The sequence below is a fragment of the Podarcis melisellensis genome (assembly GCF_964234715.1).
Source record: "Podarcis melisellensis genome assembly, chromosome: 3".
NCBI lineage: Eukaryota > Metazoa > Chordata > Lepidosauria > Squamata > Lacertidae > Podarcis > Podarcis melisellensis.
The window spans coordinates 21,077,410-21,101,194 of record NC_138530.1 but is presented as its reverse complement, the minus strand read 5'-3'; the positions used below and the strand labels follow the sequence as shown (position 1 = coordinate 21,101,194).

Below are 23,785 nucleotides of genomic sequence, written 5' to 3'. Positions count from 1 at the left end.
TTCAGATATCTTCTAAAAGTCTGGTAGTTGTTTTTCTCTTTAACATCTGGTGGGAGGGCGTTCCACAGGGCGGGTGCCACTACTGAGAAGGCCCTCTCTGCCTGGTTTCCTGTAATCTGGCTTCGCGCAGCGAGGGAACCGCCAGAAGGCCCTCGGCACTGGACCTCAGTGTCTGGGCAGAACGATAGGAGTGGAGACGCTCCTTCAGGTATACTGGTTTTAACTTGTTTTAGTCTGTTGTGGTTTTCTCTTCATGTATGTTTCAAATTATAGCTGTAATTTTTTAGCGGTGAATTTATTATTTTATCATTTCTTAAAAATTGCTTTGAAGTTTTTTCTGCAATCAAGTGGTATATAGAGTTTATGAAATAGATAAATAGTAAATGTTTGGATAGATAGATAACACACACTTATAGAGAGAAATATAGTAGTTCACTAACTTTTATAGATATACAGTAATACTTTTGTAATATATTAAATTTGTAATTTATAGATATATGTATATATATATAGTTGGTTATATGTATATTCTTGGATATATTAATCTACTCAAAGGAAGCCAGCCAATCACCTAAACACACATTAATCCAATGTCAATCCTGGGGAAAAAACCAATAAAAATGATGAAATTCTAGCTACTCAGAATGTCGAATCCGCCTTTGATGTTTTCTTTAAATTCATTCTCTTACAGAAGCAATAATTCTTAGGCTCCTCCTACTGTAGAAATACGGTAGACATCATTGTTAGATTCATTATTTAAATTGTTACCAAGGTTACAAATTACCATCACTGTGAGCAACAGGTCCCTCTGAAGCAGTATCATTACAGATTAACTGTAATGTGTGGGATTATAATAAAAGGCATAAGGGATTAGGTGCAAAGGGAGGGAAATGTTAATAATAACTCAGATACAACCAGTACATATTGTGCAGGCATTGGCTAAAGGCACATTTCTAGTGCTCATGGTGTGTGTGTGTGTGTGTGTGTGTGTGTGTGTGTGTGTGTGTAAGCTTGGGCATTTCCAAAGGGCTGTCTTGTAACATGTAAAAACTGTTGCGAACTTCAAGAGCTAAAACAAGGCTGGCCTTAATGGAGGTTGTTAAAGTGTTTTCCTCAGGTGATGTGTGCTATTTGGGAGTTATCTGGCTGACAGGAAAATATGTTCCAACAATGTGGGAAGAAAATAGAAATTAAGATGCGGCTGCAATCAGATAATGCACAACGATAAGGGAGGTTTGTGGAGGGTGGCCAAGGCATTTTGCCACCTGAGGCAAAGGACAAGATGGCTCCCCTTTTCCCAGTTCCATGCACAGAAGGTGGCTGACTTGGCGGTAGGTAATGAGGTAGCGTTGGTGGTGGCTGGGGCCTATTGGGACTGGTGGGGTGGAAAGCAGGGAGACCAACGATAGATGAAGCCACTTTCAACGAGAGGTAGAGCCAACCAGCCTCCACTGGCCATGTCTTTCACCCTACCTGAGGCCAGCAGACAAGTTTAGGGGGTACATAGGCAGTTGCCTTACTCTGTCAAATGGTAGGGCCATCAAGTCATTCCTTTGCACCTCTCCACTTCCTCCGGTGTGTGTAGCCGCATGACATCTGGAGCAAGAAGGAGGGGGAAATGCCATACAGACTCCTATTTTACTGTGGCAGGAGTTTTCCCCAGCCAAAAACCTGTATAAAATTGCGTAAGGTAAGTTGGGAAAACCCTAAGGGATAAACTAAGTTAACAAGCTGCCTGGGATCAGGGTATACTAATCTTCTTTAATCCAAGTACTTTTGCTTAATTGGGCTGTGGATAATGCGTGTATTTGTACCTCTCCAAAAAGGCAATGTGGGATATCATCATCACTACCTCCACTGAAAACTATAGCACTTGCTGTTTATCTGGCACATCAAGGTATTTGAGGTGTTGCATGTATCTCAGACATTCTAACATCCTCCTTGTAATTAGAGGGCAAAATCCTCATTCCCTTATTGCAGTTGGTTGGGTGGGATGATGTTGAAGTCCCACTGTGTTCAATGGGGCTTAAAGGTAAAGGTAAAGGAACCCCTGACCATTAGATCCAGTCGTGGCTGACTCTGGGGTTGCGGCGCTCATCTCGCTTTATTGGCCGAGGGAGCCGGCGTACAGCTTCCGGGTCATGTGGCCAGCATGACGAAGCCGCTTCTGGCAAACCAGAGCAGCGCACAGAAACGCCATTTACCTTCCCACTGGAGTGGTACCTATTTATCTACCGTATTTTTTGCTGTATAAAACGCACCAGACCACAAGACGCACCTAGTTTTTGGAGGAGGAAAACAAGAAAAAAAATATTCTGAATCTCAGAAGCCAGAACAGCAAGAGGGATCGCTGTGCAGTGAAAGCAGCAATCCCTCTTGCTGTTCTGGCTTCTGGGATAGCTGCGCAGCCTGCATTCACTCCATAAGACGCACACACATTTCCCCTTACTTTTTAGGAGGGAAAAAGTGAGTCTTGCACTTTGATGTGCTTTTGAACTGCCAGGTTCACAGGAGCTGGGACAGAGCAATGGGAGCTCACCCCGTCGCAGGGATTCGAACCGCCGACCATCTGATCAGCAATCCTAGGCTCTGTGGTTTAACCCACAGTGCCACCCACGTCCCTGTTCAATGGGGCTTACCGCCAGATAAATGCACAAAGGGTTTCAAACCTAAGTTTTCTGATTCACAGCTCACACTGGGTTGTATCCAATGTTAGTGTTGCTCATAAGGGACCCATTGGAATCAGTGGACATGATGAACTTAGGCCCATTAATTTCAATGGGTCTGCTCTGTGCAGGACTTGGTGGTAGTGTTTGGAGTTAACTTGGAAAATTAATGGAACAGAAAATCTGTGCTGGAGGAGCACACTTTATCCTTCAGATAATCACACTGAGACTCGGAGCGCAGTAAAAATAAGAGAGCTAAGTTTATTAAAGGAAATACATACTTGATAGGAAAGTTCCTGAGGTGGAGATACAAAGAGCCATGCTTGCATTTTGTCAGAAGCACGAGATTCCCGAAAAAGATGTCTCCTCTTCCAAGATGAGGATGAAGTAGCCGGAAGTAGGAAATGAGGTCAGCAACCTTAGAGTATCATTCTAACACATCAGCACAAAAATGGCAGTCTAGGAAGGTTGAAGGTCTAGATACCCTTCTCATTTGCAGTGCAAGCTGAGTTGAATCCCAACAATTCCAACACTTAGTGGGGAAAAACAGAATATATCAGTGCTTGCAGATCCAGCGTGGCCTTCAGGAACATCTCCATCCACTTGTTACAGCAGCATCTGATACTAAGGACATGCCCTGTGTGGTATAATGGCTAGGGTTGGATCTGGACATCTGAGCTTCAAGGGCCCACCTAATTATGAAGCTGATTAGATAACCTTACCTGACCCAGCCTGGCTATGCAGAGAGCAAAAGATGGTGAAGTGCCTGAAAACCAAGTCCATTGAATAAAGGCTGAATGAGCTGGAAATGCTTAACCTGGAGAAGAGACAACTAAGAGGTGACATGACCGTCATCTTCAAATGTTTGAAATGCTCCCTCATAGATGATAGTGCATATTTGTTCTCTGTTGCTCTCGAGGGTAGGACACCAAACCAATGGGTTCAAATGACAAGGGAAAGGGTTTTAGCCTATGCAGTAGGGAGAAATTCCTGACATTATGAGCTATTCATGGTGGAACAGAGCTATCCAGATACTATAGCACTAGATATTCTGCGTCAACGGGGGATTGGATTAGGTTACCTTTGAGGCTGGTTCATTTGTTTAGGTTGTGCGTGTTTTTCCATGTCCAAATATGGACACTTCTCTGCTGGCAGTAATTAGATTTGGGGGAGGAATCTGAACTCCAGAAAACTACTCTATGCCATTGTTGTTGTTGTTGTTGTTATCCTTATTGAAAGATAAAAAGTACATAATTACAAGTGTACAGAGTAAGATATTTTTGTTATGCAGCATTTTGCATGATTCACAAAACCAATTAAAACAAACAGACAAAGCCCTTTAAAATCACATCTATACATATAAAAGGCGGCTCCTACAGAACCTGATCTACTGAAAAGGGCCACAAGGACTTGAAACTACAGTATTCAGATGAAGAGTCAAAAGCCTGAGGGAGGCGAGTTTTTGCCTGGTACCTAAAAATGAATAAAGATGTTACCCTGCAAGCTGGATCAGGCCAAAGGCCCATCTAGTTCAGCTTCCTGTTCTCAACGTAGTAAATCAGATGCTTTGGGGAAGCTTGCAAGGAAGACCTGAGGGCAACAACACCAGCATTTGCAATCTGAAGCTTCCATGGAGGAAAGGCAAGTGGTCCTATCTGCCTCTAAATGTCCAGGCAGGAGAGGTTCAGTTGCTTCTCAGCCCTCAAACTTGATGAAACTCGAATCATTTAGAAATTATTATCTCCCGAGGCATTTTTATTAGGGATTGTAGGGAAAGACCTGCAAAAAAAAAGCTGAAGAACATCTTCATGTATGCGACAACGGCCGCGAGAGTTCTGGTAGCACAAGGATGTAAGACTGAAGACACCCCAACTAAAGAATCATGGCAAGAAAAATTGATGGATTATGCAGAACTGGCAAAACTGACATATAAACTAAGGGACAAGGATAACTGTGACTTTAAGGATGAATGGGAACCCTTTACAAAGTATCTGAAGACGCAACAAAGCGAACTGGACTCCTTGGCAGGTTTTGAATAAACATTCACAAACTTTTTATTGATAATAATCAGCTAAATAGTTTGAGGATCTATACAACACATGCAGAAAACAGCAGTCTCAGAGAAACCAAAGACTGGAACTGAGGGAAGTGGGGGGTGGGGGCGGGGGGGGGTTGTGTGGGAGAGGGGGAGGGAGGAAAAATGGGGGGGGGGAAACAAGGATGATATGTTTTTGGATAATATGTCTTGTTTTAATTTTGAATTATTTTTTTTTAAGAAATTATTATCTCCGTGGATTAAGGGCAGGGACATACCAGAAGCACATGGAATGAAGCTTGACCATCACCAAACCTCAAAGAGCTATGTGTAAAGGGGACTAAGGGCTGGGGAAACAGATCTCAGTTCCTACAGTCAAGGAAGAGGAAGGGATTATGAATGGAGAAAATGAAATAGCATTATCTTTCCCTGCCCCCAAAGAGCCATCCTATTAATATCCTTCTTATTTAAAGAAAGCCTAAATAATATTTATTATTTTCTGCATTTATTTGTCACTTATGGCATAAGGTAAAGATAAGGGGACCACTGACCATTAGGTCCAGCTGTGGTTGACTCTGGGGTTGCAGCACTCATCTCGCTTTATTGGCTGAGGAAGCCGGTGTACAGCTTCCGGGTCATGTGGCCAGCATGACTAAGCCCCTTCTGGCGAACCAGAGCAGCGCACGGAAACACCGTTTATCTTCCCGCTGGAGTGATACCTATTTATCTACTTGCACTTTGACGTGCTTTCGAACTGCTAGGTTGGCAGGAGAAGGCCCGGTAACAGGAGCTCACCCCGTCGTGGGGATTCGAACTGCCGATCCTCTGATCAGCAAGCCCTAGGCTCTGTGGTTTAACCCACAGTGCCACCCGCGTCCCTCACTTATGGCATAAAACGCCTCAAATCAGCTTACAATGCAAAATTCAAAATACATCAAAAAGATACTTAAAGGTTGTTGACGAAAAGTGTTCGCCATGCTGCAATGTTAAAACAACAACTCCAGTTCCACCTTCCTGAAAGATGAAGAAATAAAATAACAATATAATATAGCCTTGTGCACGACAACCCTAAACACCTTTATTCAGAAGTCACATTGTCTCCAACAAGGCTTTGCTTCTGCGGGAGTTTGTATAGACTTCCACATTTACAAGGGAGTCCCCTTGAACTCAGTGGGATTTATTCCTGGGTAAACATCCTTTGGGTGTGGAGAGGAGCTGCTATAAAGAGAGAAGATGAACATGATAGCAGCCCTGGAACTGGAGGGACTATCTGTTTGTTGTTTCTGGCAATATATCCCCCCCCTTTTTTCAAAAAAAGAAGAAACGAAATAAAAACTGTTCATATTTTTGTAACTGGCAAATCTATTTCAGGCCTGGACTGCCTCCTAGGTGATGGTAGGACTGTGTCTGAATGGGGTGGAGATAATTATTATTTTTCTTGTATCAGGAAGGAAGGAAGGAAGGAAGAACAAAGGAACGAAATGGTCCTGCTGAATCAGTCCAATGGCACCTCTTGTCCAGAATCCTGTTCTCACATTGGCCAACCAGACCAGATGCCCCAAAGGAGGACCTGAGCACAGCAGTGCTGTCCCCACTTGTGATTCAGGGGCCCACTGAAAGCTAGTGTATTGTGATGGTTAGAGTGTTGGCCCAAGATGTGGGAGGTGGACTGGAGGTGGGCAGTTTCCAGTCCCCCACTCATGAATCTTACTGGGTGACTTTGGGCCAATTACAATCTGCCTAACCTGCTTCACAGGGTTGTTGATAGCATAAAGTGAAGTCAGATAAGCACCTTGAGCTCTTGATGGAATCATAGAAACCTAAGAGCTGGACTAGAGGACTCTGCGGGTCATCTAGTCCAACCCCCTGCAATGCTAGATCATACATGACAGATAGCCATTCGACCTCTGCTTAAAAACAAAGGAGAGTGGGGATAGAAATGAAATGAAATGGAATGAATGAATGAGTAAATGATGCCATGGACAGCAGAGGTAGAGCATAGTCACCCTGGCTGGCAGCCCTAGGGGGCTTAGATTTTGCCCCAATAAAATATTTGAAGGGGCCACCCTCCCAAAAAAGTTGATGGGCATTGCCATTCAAATGGTGTGCATGCACAGCATCATGGGATCGATTGTGCAGGGCAGGGCTTAGCAGCCCCCCCTGTTTTATTCAAGTTGGCACCCCTGCTGGTGTGGGTGAGGGAGACGGAAAGGGAGAGGGAGGGAGATTTGCTAGGGAGTGGCCGTCTTGCCTCTGGTGTTTGATCTCCTGAAGATTGACGTGCTGAACTCTTGAGCTGTCCTTTCCCGCTGCCGGCGTCCCTTTCCGTCGGGGGTGGTGGTGGTGGGGGCATCTAAGAACAGGAGGGGGGTGAGTTGGAGGTTGAGCCAAACAATTCATCTTAGCGCCGCCGATCTAAAGAAAGCCAGAGAAGGACCCAAGACCCGGGAGGAGACGTGAGAGATGACCGCCTGGCTTGGTCATGAACTCTGCTTGTTATTTTGCCCCTTCTTCAAAGGTCGAGCCCGTCTACTTTTAGATGAACTTGGGCGGGCAGCGTGGCCTCCATCCTCCCCAAACAATCCCTGGACGGCGCTCTCTCTCTTTCGCTGCCCTCGCAGAGCGGGCCGAGGGCAGCAGGAGGAGGTGGCCGGCCGGTGACGCCACCACCGCGCTTGTTTTCTCCTTTTGGGCCGTCGGGGGGGAAACTGGAAAAACAAACAAGGCCGCGCTGGCGTGAGAAGGGCGGGGAGCGCAAGGGAGGGGAAGAGAGCCGGGCACGTCCTCCGGGAGGAAGGAAGCAGGGTCCCCAAAGGGAGCACACAAAGGAGGTCGAGGAGGAAGGAGGAGGTGCCTAACCCCCTGGTGAACCGACGGCCTCCCCGTGGACCTGGGAGGGCTTCCCACTGTCTCCGTCGGGCGTTGGGCTCTCTGCTTGGACGCCAGCCAAGACTGGGCTCCTCCTGTTCTTAGATCTTGTTCTTAGATGCCCCGATGGGGTTACGCACGTCCTCGCCACTCCCCGATCATCTGGACTGAAAAGCGCAATTGGGCGGACGGGGGGGGGTTAATTTCTAAAGCTGGGGGCTTGGGATTCATGCCATCGGCCCCTTTTGACCCAGAGGTCCATCTTTTTCATTCCTCCATCTTCTGTTGAGCTGGAGGGAAGGAGCAGGTGGAAGCCGTTTGGGGTCTTAGATGCGCTTTATAGACCGTACCTTTAAAGCGCACACTCATCCTGTAGTTCACTCTTCACAAGCTAAGACTCCCAGCGCGAACTACAGTTCCCAGGATTCTTTGGGGAGCAGGGATGCACGCTGAACAGTGGCGTAGCGTGGTTGTCAGCACCCGGGGCAAGGCAAGTAATTTGCACCCCCTAACCCATGGATTTGCGCCCCCTAACCCGTGGATTTGCACCCCCAACCCTAACCCCCAGATGTTGCGCCCGGTGCGGCCGGCCCCCCCTGCACCCCCCACGCTTTCCGTACATGTATAGATAGGGATGCGGGTGGCGCTGTGGGTTAAACCACAGAGCCTAGGACTTGCCGATCAGAAGGTCAGAGGTTCGAATCCCCGCAACAGGGTGAGCTCCAGTTGCTCGGTCCCTGCTCCTGCCCACCTAGCAGTTCGAAAGCACTTCAAAGTGCAAGTAGATAAATAAGTACCACTCCGGCGGGAAGGTAAACGGCGTTTCCGTGCACTCCTCTGGTTCACCAGAAGCTGCTGGCCACATGAGCTGTATGCCGGCTCCCTCGGCCAATAAAGAGAGATGAGCGCTGCAACCCCAGAGTCGGTCACGACTGGACCTAATGGTCAGGGGTCCCTTTACACATATTGATGGCCTACAGTCTCCCTTATCTCCTATGCTTTCGAAAGCTGACAACAGGCATATGTTCAACAGACAAATCCTTTCCCAGTTCGGATGTGCAGAAATGCAATGGCCTGTGGGATTTCTGCGTACCATAGAACTGTTCAGAGAAACAAGAGTAGCCACTCTCATCTCAGCCCAAGGTCACCTTTTCAGTGAATCTGGTGTAATTTGCACCTTGGACCCTATCTGGATCCCTATGGGAAAGGAGGGCTAGTACACTGCAAGGTGGTTGTGATCCACCTCTGTAACCTCCGCCTACAAAGTATCCTGTCAGCCCTCTGACAGGTCATTCACCCAGTAAGGGGTTATCCATAGAGTTCAAAGGGGATCCCAAGGGTCATCTAGACCAACCCCTGCAATACTCTCAGCTCTAGGAAGCAATGCGATCTGCCTTTCTCAATGGGTGGGAGTGGAGAATATCTGCTCCCATGGAAGAACAACTGCCTAACCCAGAAGCTCCATGTCTCCTAATTCCAGCTTCTGAACAAAGCTGTTATTGAGGAAGGGCATTGGGGGAGGAGTCCAGAACCCCCACTCCCTGCCCCCCGCAAGGATGGCTTGTCACATTTTGAAGCAAGTGGAGTGGGTGTTGATGCCCATTAATGCCAGAACGAACATCCTGAGAAGATCAAACTTATCCATTCTTAAGGAAATCAGTCCTGAGTGTTCACTGGAAGGACAGATCGTGAAGCTGAGGCTCCAATACGTTGGCCACCTCATGAGATGAGAAGACTCCCTGAAAAAGACCCTGATGTTGGGAAAGATGGAGGGCACAAGGAGAAGGGGACGACAGAGGACGAGATGGTTGGACAGTGTTCTTGAAGCTACCAGCATGAGTTTGACCAAACTGCGGGAGGCAGTGGAAGACAGGAGTGCCTGGCATGCTCTGGTCCAGGGGTTCATGAAGAGTCCGACAGGACTAAATGACTAAACGACAACAACAAACAAACAAACAAGCAAACAACTTAGGGCAGATCCACACCACACCTTTAAACTACATCCAATGTGCATTTAAATCCTGGGAACTGCAATTTTCCCCATTACAGAGCTACAATTCCCAGCATCCTTAACAAACCACGACTCCAGGGATTCTTTGGGGGAAATGCACGTGCTTTATATGTGGCTTGGAGTGCCCAGAATTCTTTTTGGGGGCGATGGAGAATGTGCTTTGAATGGGCTTTAACCTACACCAGCGGAAATGCATTCTTCCTCTCAAAGAATTCTGGGCACTGTAGTTTACTCCTTACAGAGTTGCAAAGTACTGCAAGAATAAATGTGATATGGGTCTCTAAAGAATTGGAAATAGGAATTTTTAAAATCACTTATTTTGCCAAGAACATTATCGGATCATAATTCATTAATTTTAGAAATGCAAAAAAAAGCTCCACTTTCAGATGGAGGTTAAATGAAGATCTATTAGATAATCAAAACATATTACAAAAAGCAGAGAAAATATTGAAAGATTATTTTGAATTAAATGTAAATCAAGGAACAGAGCTCCAGACAGCATGGGACGCCAGTAAGGCGGTGATGAGAGGTTTTTTTATACAACAAAATGCATATCCCAAAAGAAATTGAGGAAGGAGGGGAAAAAGAGAGATTCTGAAGACTCTGATTAAAAAAAGAAAAAGAATTTATAGATAAACCAAATAAGGAAAAAACAAAGTAGCCAATTAAAATGTTACAAACACACAATGCTTTTGCAGGCCTGTTTGAAGCACATTCTTCCAAAGAATTCTGGACGCTATAGTTTACTCCTTACAGAGCTGCAATTCCCAGCAGCCCTTAGCAAACTACGATGCCCAGGATTCTTTGAGGGGAAAACTATGCCTCCACTGTGCTTTAAAGGTGTCATGTGTAGACATTTGTAGTCTGCTCCTGCTGAGAGTTTGAGGGTCCTGCTCCGGCCTCTTTCCACCAGGCCTAGGGCAGGGCTTGATGAACTACAAAAGGATTGCTGCAGCCCAGAAGAGAGTGCACTTTATGTTCTTTTATTTATTTTTTAAAAAAATATATTTTCAAATTTTATAATCACAATAATTCATAAATAAAACTGTTTTTTAATTGTGTTTTTTAATTTGTAAAATTGTTTTTATGCATTGGGGGGATTATTCAGCTGTTTCTGTTTATATTTTGATTGTGTGTTTTGTGTTTTTATACTTTAATTTTATTTTGTGAACCGCTGGGTATATATAGGGCAGTGGCGTAGCGTGGGTTGTCAGCACCCGGGGCAAGGCAAGTAATTTGCACCCCCTAACCCGTGGATTTGCACCCCCTAACCCCCAGATGTTGCTCCCGGTGTGGCCGTCCCCCCTGCACCCCCCACGCTACGCCACTGATATAGGGTGGTATATAAATTTAATAAATAATAAGAACAATAATCCAGCATCATCGGGGTTCAGCCAGGCAGTGCAACATTTCTGTTGCAGTCGCACCGAAGGTCGACGGCAGTTCTTCCCAACCCTTTCTTACAGACGTTGACCTAGCAATCAGGATTCCATCCTACATGCCAGGGATGTTGTTGGGCTCCAGTTCCCATCAGCCTCAGCAAGCATGGTCAATTGTTCAGCGATCATGGGAGCTGCAGTCTCACAACACCTCAAACTTGGGTCCCCAGCTGTTGTTGGACTACAACTCCCATCATCCCCAGCGAGCAGGACCAGTGGTCAGGCTGATGGGAGTTGTAGTCCAGTCCCAAGCTGGAGAAACACTTGGACGTTAAGTCCCCTTGAGCTTAATTCCGAAATGACTGTGGATAGGATCCGGCTGCAGACCGAGTGGAAGGAATCGCGTCAGGGTCAGTGGACGGGAACCTAGCTGCCCAAGTCTTGCCCAGCGCGCATCCCCACCTGAGGCCGCTAGCGAGACAACGGGACCCCGCTGGTTTTCCCAGGAGGGTCTATGCCCCCCCTTGTCTTCCCGGGTTCTTTGCTCCAGACGTGCACGTGGGAAGCCGTGCCTTAACCCGCTGACCCCCAGTTGGCAAGGGAGGAATCGCTTCTGCTCGGCTAGCCCTGCTGGAGGCAAGCGGTGTCTGTCTCCAGTCCGACGGCGAGGTCCCCAAAGTGGTGGGAGAGCGCCTGGCTCGCCTTTCCTCCAGGAAGGCCTGTTTAAGCGAGGGAGGCTCCAAACTTAATGCAGCCACGGGAGGTGCCTCTTTCAAACAGCTGTTCCTCATACATATTCCATTACACCATCAGATAATGCGTCCCACCACCTTCTCAATTATTCCCAGATAAACATTTTCGAGACGTTTTGACATCTGTCTTAGTGCCTGCTATTAATTTAGTAATCACGGGAGTTGGGAAAATAAATGGAAAACGTGTATGTGTGTTAGTGCGCGCGCCTGTGTGTGTGTGTGTGTGTGTGTGTGTGAGTGAGAGAGAGAGAGAGAGAGAGAGAGAGAGAGAGAGAGAGAGAGAGAGAGAGAGAGAGAGAGAGGAGAGACTTCAACCACACATCGGTCTGCAATCCTATGCGCCCTTCTCGGATGGTTCACTCGGTTTAACGCAGATGGAATCGGGGGCCTTAAACCAAACGAGTTGAACCCCGAATAAACAGGGAATGGATCCGGGAGGAAGCCTGCACGTCCACGCCCAGTTTGCGTGGGGCTAAGCGCGCCGTGGGAGTAACGCAGCGCGATCCTAAGCCATGTCCGCACAGAAGCAAAAGCCTCTTGAATTCAGCCGGGCTTACAATCAGGTTAAAGTCATTTCGGACCAAAACGGAGACCGTGTGTGGTGCAGTGGTCAGAGAGCTGGGCTAGGACTTGGGTTCAAATCCCCACTGGGACGGTCTATTTCTCTGCGTTAACAACACCCCAGGGTTGTTGTGAAGATGCAATTTGGGGGTGGGGGGGAGAACTATGCACTCCGACATTTGGTCCTTGGAGGAGAGGAGACCACTAAATGTAATCACTAATTAATAGCTATAATAAATAAAGCAAAACGCGTTCTTCGGCGTGACAGCGAAGACACAGAAAAAATATAATCGCATTTCGAAGTACGCGAAGTAATAATGCACATTGCCACCTAAAAAGCGTGGGCTCTCATCCATAGCTGTCAACTTTTCCCTTTTCTTGCGAGGAATCCTATTCGGAATACGGGAATTTCCCTTAAAAAAAGGGAAACGTTGACAGCTATGCTCTCATCAAAAGAGAGGGCTTTTCTTTTTTTTTTAACGTAAAGACTGCCTTTTCTGTTTATAGGCTAGTTGTTTTATAGCACCGATGATTATATTTTTATTTTATTGATTTTAAATTGCCAAGCGACCGGGAGACCCGGTGGATCGGGTGGCTGAGAAATGCTGAAATAATTAAAAATAAAATAAAATGAGGCCCATTAAGTCCGGAGTCTGAAATCCTCTAACTGCATCGCTCTCTCCACTTTTTCTAAAGGGCAGCTGGATGCAGCCCGGCGCTTCCGAGAAGGCTGAAGAAAGAGGAAAACCACAAAGAGGGAGACAGAGACCTCTTCCCTCCCCCAAGCTGACCTCTGCAGGACTAACACCTCATCCAAAACACATTACGTCGAAGGATACCCCATTCATCCATTTCAATGGATATGTTTCGGATCCGGGTGACCCGCTGCGCCTGGTAACACTCGGGAAGCCCGTTTCCCTGGGAGTCAATGGAGCTTAGAGCCGAGTCAACGCTTCGGGGACGAGAACTTAAAACCAGTTTCATCATCTACCCGGCATGTCGGCTCTCGCTGTTTCAGTCAATCCGAATCCCAGCTACGTTTACTCGGGAGTAAATTCCCGATCGGCGTGCGCAGGGGTGCCGGAGGGATCTGCCCATAAGGCCGCTTAGGGCTGGGGAACATTCGGGTCCCCCGTTTTGCTCTCCTTTACAGAATGGAGTTTATTTTGGGCTTAAAATAATAATAGTAAAAACCCTGCCTTTTCTACCAAATGAACGCCAATGAGGTTTTTAAAAGGAATTAATAAAACACAGGATGGACTACTCTGATCCACAGGGATATGCCATCCAAAAAAAAAGCCGCGTGTTCCACCGCCTTTCCAGGCTTACTTCAAAATAAAATCCCCACTGATTTTTGTATTCCAGTTTAGTTTCCTCCTACAGGCAGCCCGGTTCTACCCACCAGCTCAGCTGGAATGGACCGCTAGGCCTCAGTTCTATGCACACTTAATGAAAGGTGCGCCATAGGACTGAGTGAGGCCTAGAAATCAGATCCTGGACACGTTTTCCTCTTGATTCAGTGGGGCTTACTCCCGAGTGAGCGGGCATCATCGTAATGTCGGGTTGGACTTGCGGACGGCTCGCTGCCAAAAGAGGCTGCCAGTTCCGAGCTTCAAAAACGAAGCCTTTTGCAGCGGAATGCGCCCACTTGAACTCTGAAATGAGAGAGATAAATAATGCGGTTCCTGAACGCGAGAGGCAAGAGCAACTTCGCTTCCACAGGCGAACTTTCGCAGTGTGAAACCAAGGTGCTCTTGCCCTCCCAAAACAACTCATTCAAAACCTCTTGCCAAACAGAGCAAAATTATTATTATTATTTGTTGTTAAAGCATTGTTTTCTTAGGCCATGAATACAAATGCAGAATGGAATGAGAGGCATTTGGGCAGCGATCCGCAAACCTGTTGTGCCGAATAAAAGCTCCTTGAAGATTAAGCTTAAGGCCTACCCCGGGGTAGTTTTGCCCGGGGTCCTTCCCAACGTATTTCGATACCTTCATTCAGGAAAGGGGCGCCGTGCCTTTCGCCGCTAAAACGAAACTCTTTTGTGTCACTATTTCCTGTCCTTAATCCCTTTTCTTGTTTTTTTTTTAAAGAAAACTTTTCCTAAAGTAACAGCTGTTGCCCATTCTCCATAAAGCGAGCAAGTCAAATGCAGGATGAAGGTAGAAAAGGGGGGATGGGGAATAACTTTCAAGCTCTCCCTGAGCTTTCCTGCTTCTTAAATAAACCTTTCAGCGCCTGCACCCTAAACCCGTCCCCTACATTTTTATCTAGGGCGGGAGAAACTTGCTGGAAAAGTACGTCTTTCAGTCCAACCTGCCCAGCTCAGGTTTACTAGCTCATTTTGTTCTCCTTCTTAGAAATACTTTGCTCCTGGTTCCTTTTCCTTTTCTTTTTTCCCCGACGTCCTCAAAAGAATTTAATTACAGTTAGATGGAGAGGAAATACCTTGCCAGTAAAATGGGGGTTTGCGTTTTGTTTTTTTTAAAAAAAGCTTTAGAAGACATTTTTTAATAATAAAAAAGACGGCAAAATCGACACATTAGGGGGGGTATTTCCTTGCTAAACCCTCACGTTTATATCCAGAGGTGGGGGTTTTTACACTTCTAGAATCCCTGTTTGCACATCTGGGAAGGCAAACCCTTAGTTCCCTGCACATCTGGTTGGAAGCAAGACCTCCTAGTTTCAGTCAAGACTCGGCCCGGCCTTGCCATAATAATAATAAAAATAATTCAATATTCTATGGTTTTCAATGCATTAAATCTTCCGGATCAAAGTCGGCCGGAGGTTCAGAGCTTCGTTCGAAACCAATTTACCCACTGATTTTCACAGGGTTTATTCCCTAATAAGTGTTATTTAGGGTTGCAGCCTGGAAAGGACATTGATTTGAACTAGATCCTGCCCCTTGGTATTTCTACATAAATAATACGCAGACGGTAGCAGACTTTTCTCCACAACTCCAGGTCCCGAGTGTGGTTTGGCTTGCTTTGAAATTATGTTCTTTGTCGGATCTACCAGAGTTTTATATTGAAAATAAGCCCACGCAGAGATGGGTTTGCTTAAAGTGCGTAAATATACGTTTTTCTTCAAGAGGACAGAGAAAGTTGCTGTAAAAGAACTTGTCAATAATGATTCCCGGCAGCAGTCTTTCTATATGCACGTTAATCTGAGAGCAAACCCTATTGAGTTCAATGGGGTTTATTTGCGAGCAGACAGAATTGATCTGTAAGTTGTCGCGAATCTCTGTGACCACATTAATATTCGCTAACGGGAATTTGCAAAACAGAATCTCCCTGTTTTAAACGGGCCTCTCCTTTGTCCGCTCCTACTTTCAATCATTCATTTCAGCCCAACACTATACCCGATTACCCTAAACTGCAAAAAGCATCTTGAATCTTGACCCCCGGTTGTCTGTCAATCACTCGAAGCCTCCCACTAACGTTCTCACGTGCCCTGTGTATTGCGCCTGCGCGGATTTAAATACATGGTGTGTGTGGTATTGTTTTGTTTTTTTCATGCGAGTGGGGAAGATCCGTTTCACGGTTCTATTCATTTGGAAAATGTAAATCCTGAATGGAAAAAAAGGCTTCCCCTCCTCCTGTACAAACGTTTGTCTTTAGCTTTCAGTGAGTCAACCCAAATAGATAAGCGAGGAAGTTCTTTTCCTTCTTGCTTTAGGAAGAAGGGACATCGCTGTGGAAGTTTATTAAAATTAAGGAGGGTGTGGAGAAAGTAGATAGAGAGAATCTAATAATATATCCTAATACTAGAACTGGGGGGGGGGGATTTGTGAAATGGACGGGTAGTTAGATTTAAGTGGAACCAAAGTTAGCCTCACTCATAATTATTCTACGGAACTCCCTGCCACAAGAGGCGGTAACAGCTTTTGGCACAGATAGCCTTTAACGGGTATGCAATACAAATCTCTCGCGGCTATTAGCGGGATGGACTCTACCCAAGTCTGTCTTTGAATACTAATCGCCTACGGGGAGCAAGGAAAAGCGTGAGTTTTCAAAAGTATTATCCATGGCCTGCTTGTTGCCTTCCTAGGGGCCTCTGGCCGGCTGCTGCTGGAAATGGTCTAGAATCTAGATCAAGAGTAGCCAACCTGGTGCCCTCCAGATTTTGCTGGACGATAACTCCCAACATCCGAGACCATTGGCTAGACTGGTTGGAATCTGTCTGATCTCTGGAGGGCGCCCCGTTGGCTAACCCTCTTCCAGATGGACCCTCGGTCCAACCCAGGTGGCTTTTTGATGTCATCACATTCTCACACCTTCTAATCTTTCTTTGAAGCGCTTCGGAATTACGCATTTAAGATCAGGAGGGATTTTAAAAATGCGTTTATTTCCAACCTTTTTCTCCAAGGGGCTCAAGATGATGCACATTGCTTCCCCTTCCTCATCTAATCCCCACAACCACTCTGTGAGGGGCTGAGAGGCAGTGACCAATATCACCCAGTGAGCTTCATTCGTGGCCAAGTGGGATTGGTGTCCGGGTTTCCCAGGTCCTACACTCTGCCCACCGCACCGCATTGGTTAAACGGATGTGAAAGGTGAACTCCTCGCGGAACAATTGGTTGGTGAACAGGAAGAGTTATATATTGCCAAGAAACCACGCGTTTTCTCTAAACAGGTTTGGTCACAGGGTGGTCAAAATAATCACCCTATAAAGTCAGAAGACAATTAACAAGGGGAGCAGCCCTATCCACAAGTCATTTAAGTAGGAGGATTGGCTCTCAATTGTTTTAAAGCGGATTAAGTGACAGCTTGTATAGGAGGCATAGATATGGTGAACATCTCCATCCGCATACGTTAAACTGGAGGATTTGGGAGTCAGCTAGCAGCCAGCCCCTAACCCAGCTAAGGCCAAGCACTTTGACTGAAACCAGTAACCCGCCCCTTACAATTTCCTCCCAAACGGACTCAATTGTCTGCTATGGTCCGTAGCTTCCCGTTTGGTAAATCGGGCATCTGGGACCTCAAGCCTAATCAGGCACAAGGACTGGGCTGCATAGGGTATCCTCTTCCTGGAAGTTGAAGTGGATCATGGCCACTCTGTTGATTGATCACACTTATATATCACCTCTCCTCAAAGGAGCGCAGGGTGGCATTCTTAGTTCTCCATCCTAACCCTCATTATCCTCACAACAAACCTGGGAGACAGGTTAGGCTGAGAGACAGGTGACTGGCCCAAGATCTCTAGGTGATTCGAACCTGCGCCCCTTCAGACAGACACCCGACCCTCTAACTACTGCACCGTACTCCTCTGTTAGACTCAAACTTAGAAAATCAGCGTTCTTTGTTCAAGTTCTTTTGCGTTCTAAAATAGGAGAGGAAAACGACCCCCACCTAAATACAGCCCCCACTCCGTCTAAGAACATACTTCGACGTTAACCCCTCTATGGTTAGTGAATGGAGTTTACTTTCAAATGAAACGACAATCTTCCGTGTAAAAATTTAGGAATAAGCTCTAGTGAGCTCGGCCGCATTTCCTTTCCAGAAGAAACTTGTAGGATTGGCTGCGTATGAATTTATTAGTTATATATCTGGCACCTTGGGCTAGACGTACGTCTGAAACCCTGGGGAGCCTCTGCTAGTCTAGACAAGACTGCCCTGACTTGGTCTAAGTCAGCACCCCATATATGTTCTGGTTATTCCAACTGTTGTTGGCCGCCTTGCGCCCAACATGCAGAATGGCGGCGTATAAACTGAATCACTCGCGTAGGGACAGGGACAGTCAGATGGCGAGGAAAGCCATACTCACAAGAATACGGGAGGTGTGGCCACCATACATTAGCTTGTTGCAGCAAAAACAAGATTTGGGGGACACGTTAAAGAATAACAAAATTCAGCTATCCGTTTGTGCCTGTGGTCGAAAGAGTTGCTTCTGCTTCCCCAACCAAATGGCAGGCTCGCTATTTTGAGGCGCGTTCCCTCGGTTTAAGGCAGAAGGAAGCACCCCCACATGGTGAGTTTAGGTGTAGTGTAGAGGGTGGGTTTTGAGCTCGACGTCGCAATGCCCTGAAGGAAATAACACGGCGAATTCTGACGTTCTTGAAGTGGTTTTTGCAACGAACGCCTTTGAAAGTCAGCTGAGGGCTAGCCAGTTTGCAGGGCGATCCCTGTGCCCCTGGGTCCTCAGTGCCTACTCAGAAGTAAGTCCTATTGAATTCAATGGCTCTCACTTCCAGTTCAGTGGGGTTATGATTGCAGTCTCAAAAGTGCATTTACTCCAAAGTAAATAACAGCATCTTAAAAAGCAGAGACATCAACTTGCCAACAAAGGTTCGTATAGTAAAAACTATGGTTTTCCCAGTAGTGATGTATGGAAGTGAGAGCTGGACCATAAAGAAGGCTGATCGCCAAAGAATTGATGCTTTTGAATTATGGTGCTGGAGGAGACTCTTGAGAGTCCCATGGACTGCAAGAAGATCAAACCTCTCCATTCTTAAGGAAATCAGCCCTGAGTGCTCACTGGAAGGACAGATCCTGAAGCTGAGGCTCCAATACTTTGGCCACCTCATGAGAAGAGAAGACTCCCTGGAAAAGACCCTGATGTTGGGAAAGATGGAGGGCACAAGGAGAAGGGGACGACAGAGGATGAGATGGTTGGAGTTTGACCAAACTGCGGGAGGCAGTGGAAGACAGGAGTGCCTGTCACCCAGGAGTCAGTTTCCTGCCTCCCACCCTCCTGCCCAAATGTGTATAGGATTGCACTGTAATCCTACACTCTGCAATCCTGCTCAAGTTCCCATGTAATTGGGTGTAGGATTGCAGCCTTAAATCTCCTCGGATTTCGGCAGAACTCCCGCTGGGGCTTTTAGAAGATTCGCAACCCTTAAAAGGTCCGGTTGTTCGCGCCTCCCCTGCCTGCTTGCAAAAAAGAAGTGTATCCTCGATTTCAGAGCGGAGAGCGCAGCGGCGGAGGAAAGGTTCCAGGATCCGTAGTCCCTCGAGAAGGGATGGTCCCTCCCTCTCCATTTAAAAGTCTTGCGGGGACTTCAACAGAGGTGTGGATTTGCTCTGCCATCCTAAGCATGTTTCCTTGGAAGTATGTCTGGTTGTGTTTAATGGGCTTACTCCCTTGTAAGCGCGTGTGTGTTTAGGACGCGTGTCTTGATTGCAGTGTGTAGCCTAGAGCGAGAGCGCCCTTTATCTGGCGCAAAGAATTCAGAGCGCTTATCCCGTATAAATCCGCCGAAGGTGCTATCCTTGCATACCCGGAAGTGAATATAATTCATTCCTATGGAATTTAAAGTGCAATTCTACACCTATCCGCTCGGAAGAAAGGACCATTGAGCTCGATGGAACTCGTGTCCAAAATAAAAGCAACCCCCCACTTATCTGGGTGGTTTGTCTATTGCTTATTATTATTTATATCCCGCCTATTATTATTTCTATTCCACCTTTCCTCCAACGAACTCAAGTTAGTATACATCTCCTCCCGGCTTAGGATCGCGCTGCTGTAGGTCTTTAAGAAGACACAAGATTCTTCCCACGTGGCCAAGACTTTGGACGGTGAACTGGATTTGGGTCGCTTTCTCCACAAGTGACCACCGCCGAACTGGGGCTATTTGATCGTATGAATAAACACGTACACATATATATGCCGATTTTCTTACAGTAGGGTCCTAGCTCGGTGGTGCTTTGCATAGTCCCAGGTTCCACCTTTGACACGGCTCCAGTTAGAAAATGTCAAATGTTGATAGACAGACGGTTCTGGGCTGGTTTGACTCGGTTGAAGACGACGAATAGGCAGGATCTTTGAAGCCTTCGGAAGAGATGATGGTTCACTGCTGGAGCGCAGAAGAACTTGCATGCTGAAGGTCGTCTCAGGTCCAGTTCTCAGCATCTCCAATTAAACAGGATCAGGAGATGGGCAGGAGGACCTGAGCCTGAGACCATCACAGGGTTGCTACCAGTCAGAGTAGACGATATTGGTCTCGATAGACAACCGGTCTAAACCGATGTAAAGCAACTTCCGATGTTCCTTAAGTGGTGGGACCTGCTATACTACGGGCCTTGTCCCGTTTAACCCTTTGTGCTATGGGGATGTCTTCCGTTCCGGGCATGAATTAAAGTTCGTTATAGCTGCAGCCTTAGATCCATGGGCATAGCCAGGGGGGGGGGGGCAGCTGCCCCCACCCAATCAAGTAAATCAATAAAAATACTTAGCTAACTGAGGTTCTGTGCCCCCCCCCCCCAATCCTGGCTACGCCCTTGCCTGGATCTGTTGTTCTGCGGCAGAGCAATTGAGGTCCCGCCCCACCTCCGATGGTGGCATCAGAGCAGGACTTTCGGACCATAGCTGTCAACTTTTCCCTTTTCTTGCGAGGAATCCTATTCGGAATAAGGGAATTTCCCTTTAAAAAGGTGAAAGGTTGACAGCTATGTTTCGGACAGAAGTCCAGGACCCAACTCAGCAGTAATATATATTAGTATCTAAAGAGGGGAGGGGAGCACAAGCACATTAACTCCAGAGTGTTAAATGCATCTCTCTCTCTCTCTCTCTCTCTCTCTCTCTCTCACACACACACACACACACACACCATCTCTCTGAGCTGAGTCGTCCATCCTTCCTTCTCCCTATTGATTGCGCTCTATCCAAACAGGGAGAAGAGATGAGAATTGTATTGGACAGACGCTGTTCACTCGTGAATAACAGGTTCAGTGCTTGTGCTGGCTCTCGCCATTATCCTGTAAGTTAGTATTGAGTAGCAGTAGCTGTCTAAATAGCAAAATCTTTCGAGAGGGGGAAGCACAGCTATGACCCTTTCCAGTTGACCTTCAGCAACTGCACTCTGGATACAAGGGCAGCAATGACAGGGAGGCTGTGGGAGGGGGCCTATGCCCCGCTTCCTTCCTTGAAAGTCAATTTCCACTTGCAATGATGCGATCCTCAGCATGTTGTTGTTATTTAAATCTCCTTTGGTTCAAACTGACCTGCTGCAACCCTAACCATGTCTACTCAGAAGTAAGTCACATTGAATTCAATGGGGCTTACTGTGGGTTATTTACAGCGCAGTCAAACCAACAATGCATGCTTGCTAGATAGGCACATGATAGGAGCTGAAGCTCACAGAGTTTTCCTGTAAGTTTCCTAGAGAGGGCTCTGAGCGACACACCCACTGTGCCCTGTTAAGGGGAGGGACTATACATACATAAAATCTCACCTGGCTAGGCACTTCCTCTTTGCCCTTTTCCCTTTTCCCTCTGCACTTCATTTCAGCAATGTAGAACATCTGCATGTCTGAGCTCCATTGCTCAGACTCCATTTTAAACTAGACTAAAGTATGTTTTTGTAACTGGATTACCATTTTAAGCCTGCCTGGACAAAGCTGCTGTATCTGCTACTCTTCAACAAGTATTCTGAGTGAGTAAATGTTATTTTTTACATTTTAAAAGACTGTGTGACCGAAGGACTTTTCTTTTTGGAAGACACCTGTGTGGAGATCAGTGCATGCTGATCAACACACAGTCTTCTCAATAAGGTTCTATTCCGATGGCATGAGTATCTCTACGATTGATAGTTTCTTATCTGCTGCAGGCTTCATCCACCTTCACAGCCATTGTAACACACCACTTGTTATCTTCCACCTGTTCTGCTGCTGAGGACTTCTTGGATCATTCTTTGTCCAGATCCTCCCCTTTGACCATACTGTCTTGGGTGACCCTACTGGGAGTACAAGACCCTTGACGGCTTTGCTCACAAGGATCATAGGAACATGCAAGCCCACTCACTACACAAGGAGCTGATCCCATGAGTGAGTACTGAAGGACTACCACAGCTTAACTGGGTTGGGAGCCAGTGGACACAAATTGGTTTTCCTAGACGCAACCCCTTTCAGCTACTGGGCTACACGGATTTAAGTTGATCTGAGTTTTAATTTACTCAGTTGAGTTTATTTACCACTTCCCACAACCAAAGGAAGTCCAGAAGGACAGTGAAAGTGTGTGTGTTTCAGTTCTAGAACATATTTGCTCTCTTTTATGGTTGAGGTTTATGGGATCAGTTTGTTAAATGATTATATATACATGTATTGTATAGCATTAGCACTTTTCCTTCCACCTTTCAAGTTACCAAATTGTATGGTTAAAAAGATTATCCCCTTTAGACTTTGTAGATGGAAATGCAAATGTGTCGGCTAAAGTTGAGGGTGCATGGATCAGGGTCTTTAAAGCCTTCCATTCTAAATGTGTCTTGGTGAGAGCAAGGTTCATTCAAATGAATGGGTTTTATACTTCCAAGTATGTTGCAAAAGGCAGGGCTATGGAGATTTACAGGGCTTAATATTGCTACTTGCTATGAACTGGCGGGGTGGGTGGGTAAGGGAAGGAGGTCAATATTTTAATAACCCTTAAATTGTACACAAGAAATATACTGGTGGGAGCAGGCTGCTTGCCTAAAATGGTCATTTTTCTTCATTGAAGAAAGATCTATCTGGTCAACTCTATTTCTGAACATTCACTGGAAAGTTAATGTGATTTCCAGCTGATATACTTTCAAAGTTCCAAGAAACAACGTGTTTAGGAGGGTATGAGCACTAGGCTGCATTCCTCCATTAAACTTCCTTCTGAGCAGACTTGGGTAGGATTGTACTGTTGGTGAGCTTTTGGGTAGAGATTAATGAGTGGATTACAAACCAGTTCTACACTCTTTTATTCCATTAGCTGCATTTCCCAGCACTTTTGACTCACATGTGAGTCCAATGAGCTTAGTGTGGATCTTGTGCAGCTTGGCATCAAAATTCTGAAAGCATCTCTTTGGAAGGAAGTCTAAAAGGGTTCAGTGGGTGTTAGGGACAGGATGGAAGGCTTGTTCAAAGTAACATCGACTGAGACATTGTGGTTGATGATATCTGTAGACAAATAGTATAGGCAAATGGATCAGTCGGTACCCTGCTGCTGAAGCCCATCACAGACCTCATAATAGCTGAGATGCATTTTGTTATGAAAATCCCTGGCAGCGTATTCACAATGAGTTAAACCTTTTATGCTCAAAGTGTTGGGATGCAACTCAACTTGCATTGGAGTCTGCATGGGAAATAATAAATAGAGGAAGTTCCAAGTTTCCTGCACTGTCCTGTGTAACGCCTTATCTCAGGTGTTAAACAGATACCCTTCATTTCCTCCTTCTCTTCCTTCACTTTGGAGGAGACAACTTTGTGTGTGTCTCCTGCTGAGAGAGAGGAGCAAGCATGGATCTTTGTATCTCCACCTCAGGAACTTCCTTATCAAGTATGCATTTCCTTTAATGAACTTAGATTTCTTACTATTCCTAAACTCAGAGTCTCAGTGTGATTATATCCAGGGTAAAGTGTGCTCCTCCAACAATGATTCAGTGCTCAGTTAAGCTTCCAAGTGGTGTGATCTCTAAAGACAATCACTAGGTCATACAGTATCTATTTACTAACAATGAAATCTCTTGACTGTCTAGACAGGTAGAAACCGATGTCCTATGCTGTTATCTATTTGGCTGCTTTGATGGTCTCTCTTCCTTTATACCCCACC

At 46.2% G+C, this 23,785-nt stretch overlaps 1 long non-coding RNA gene across 1 annotated transcript in view; it reads right to left on the bottom strand.

The window, feature by feature from the left end:
• Positions 1-2,549: 2,549 nt before the first annotated feature.
• The window catches only part of LOC309366061, a 36,883-nt gene continuing 15,647 nt past the window's right edge, over positions 2,550-23,785 (bottom strand). The window contains exons 2-3 of the long non-coding RNA XR_014166454.1: positions 5,648-5,715; positions 2,550-3,863 (exon numbers count right to left, since the gene is read on the bottom strand). This is a non-coding gene — a long non-coding RNA (uncharacterized lncRNA). The remainder of the gene's footprint in view (positions 3,864-5,647; positions 5,716-23,785) is intronic.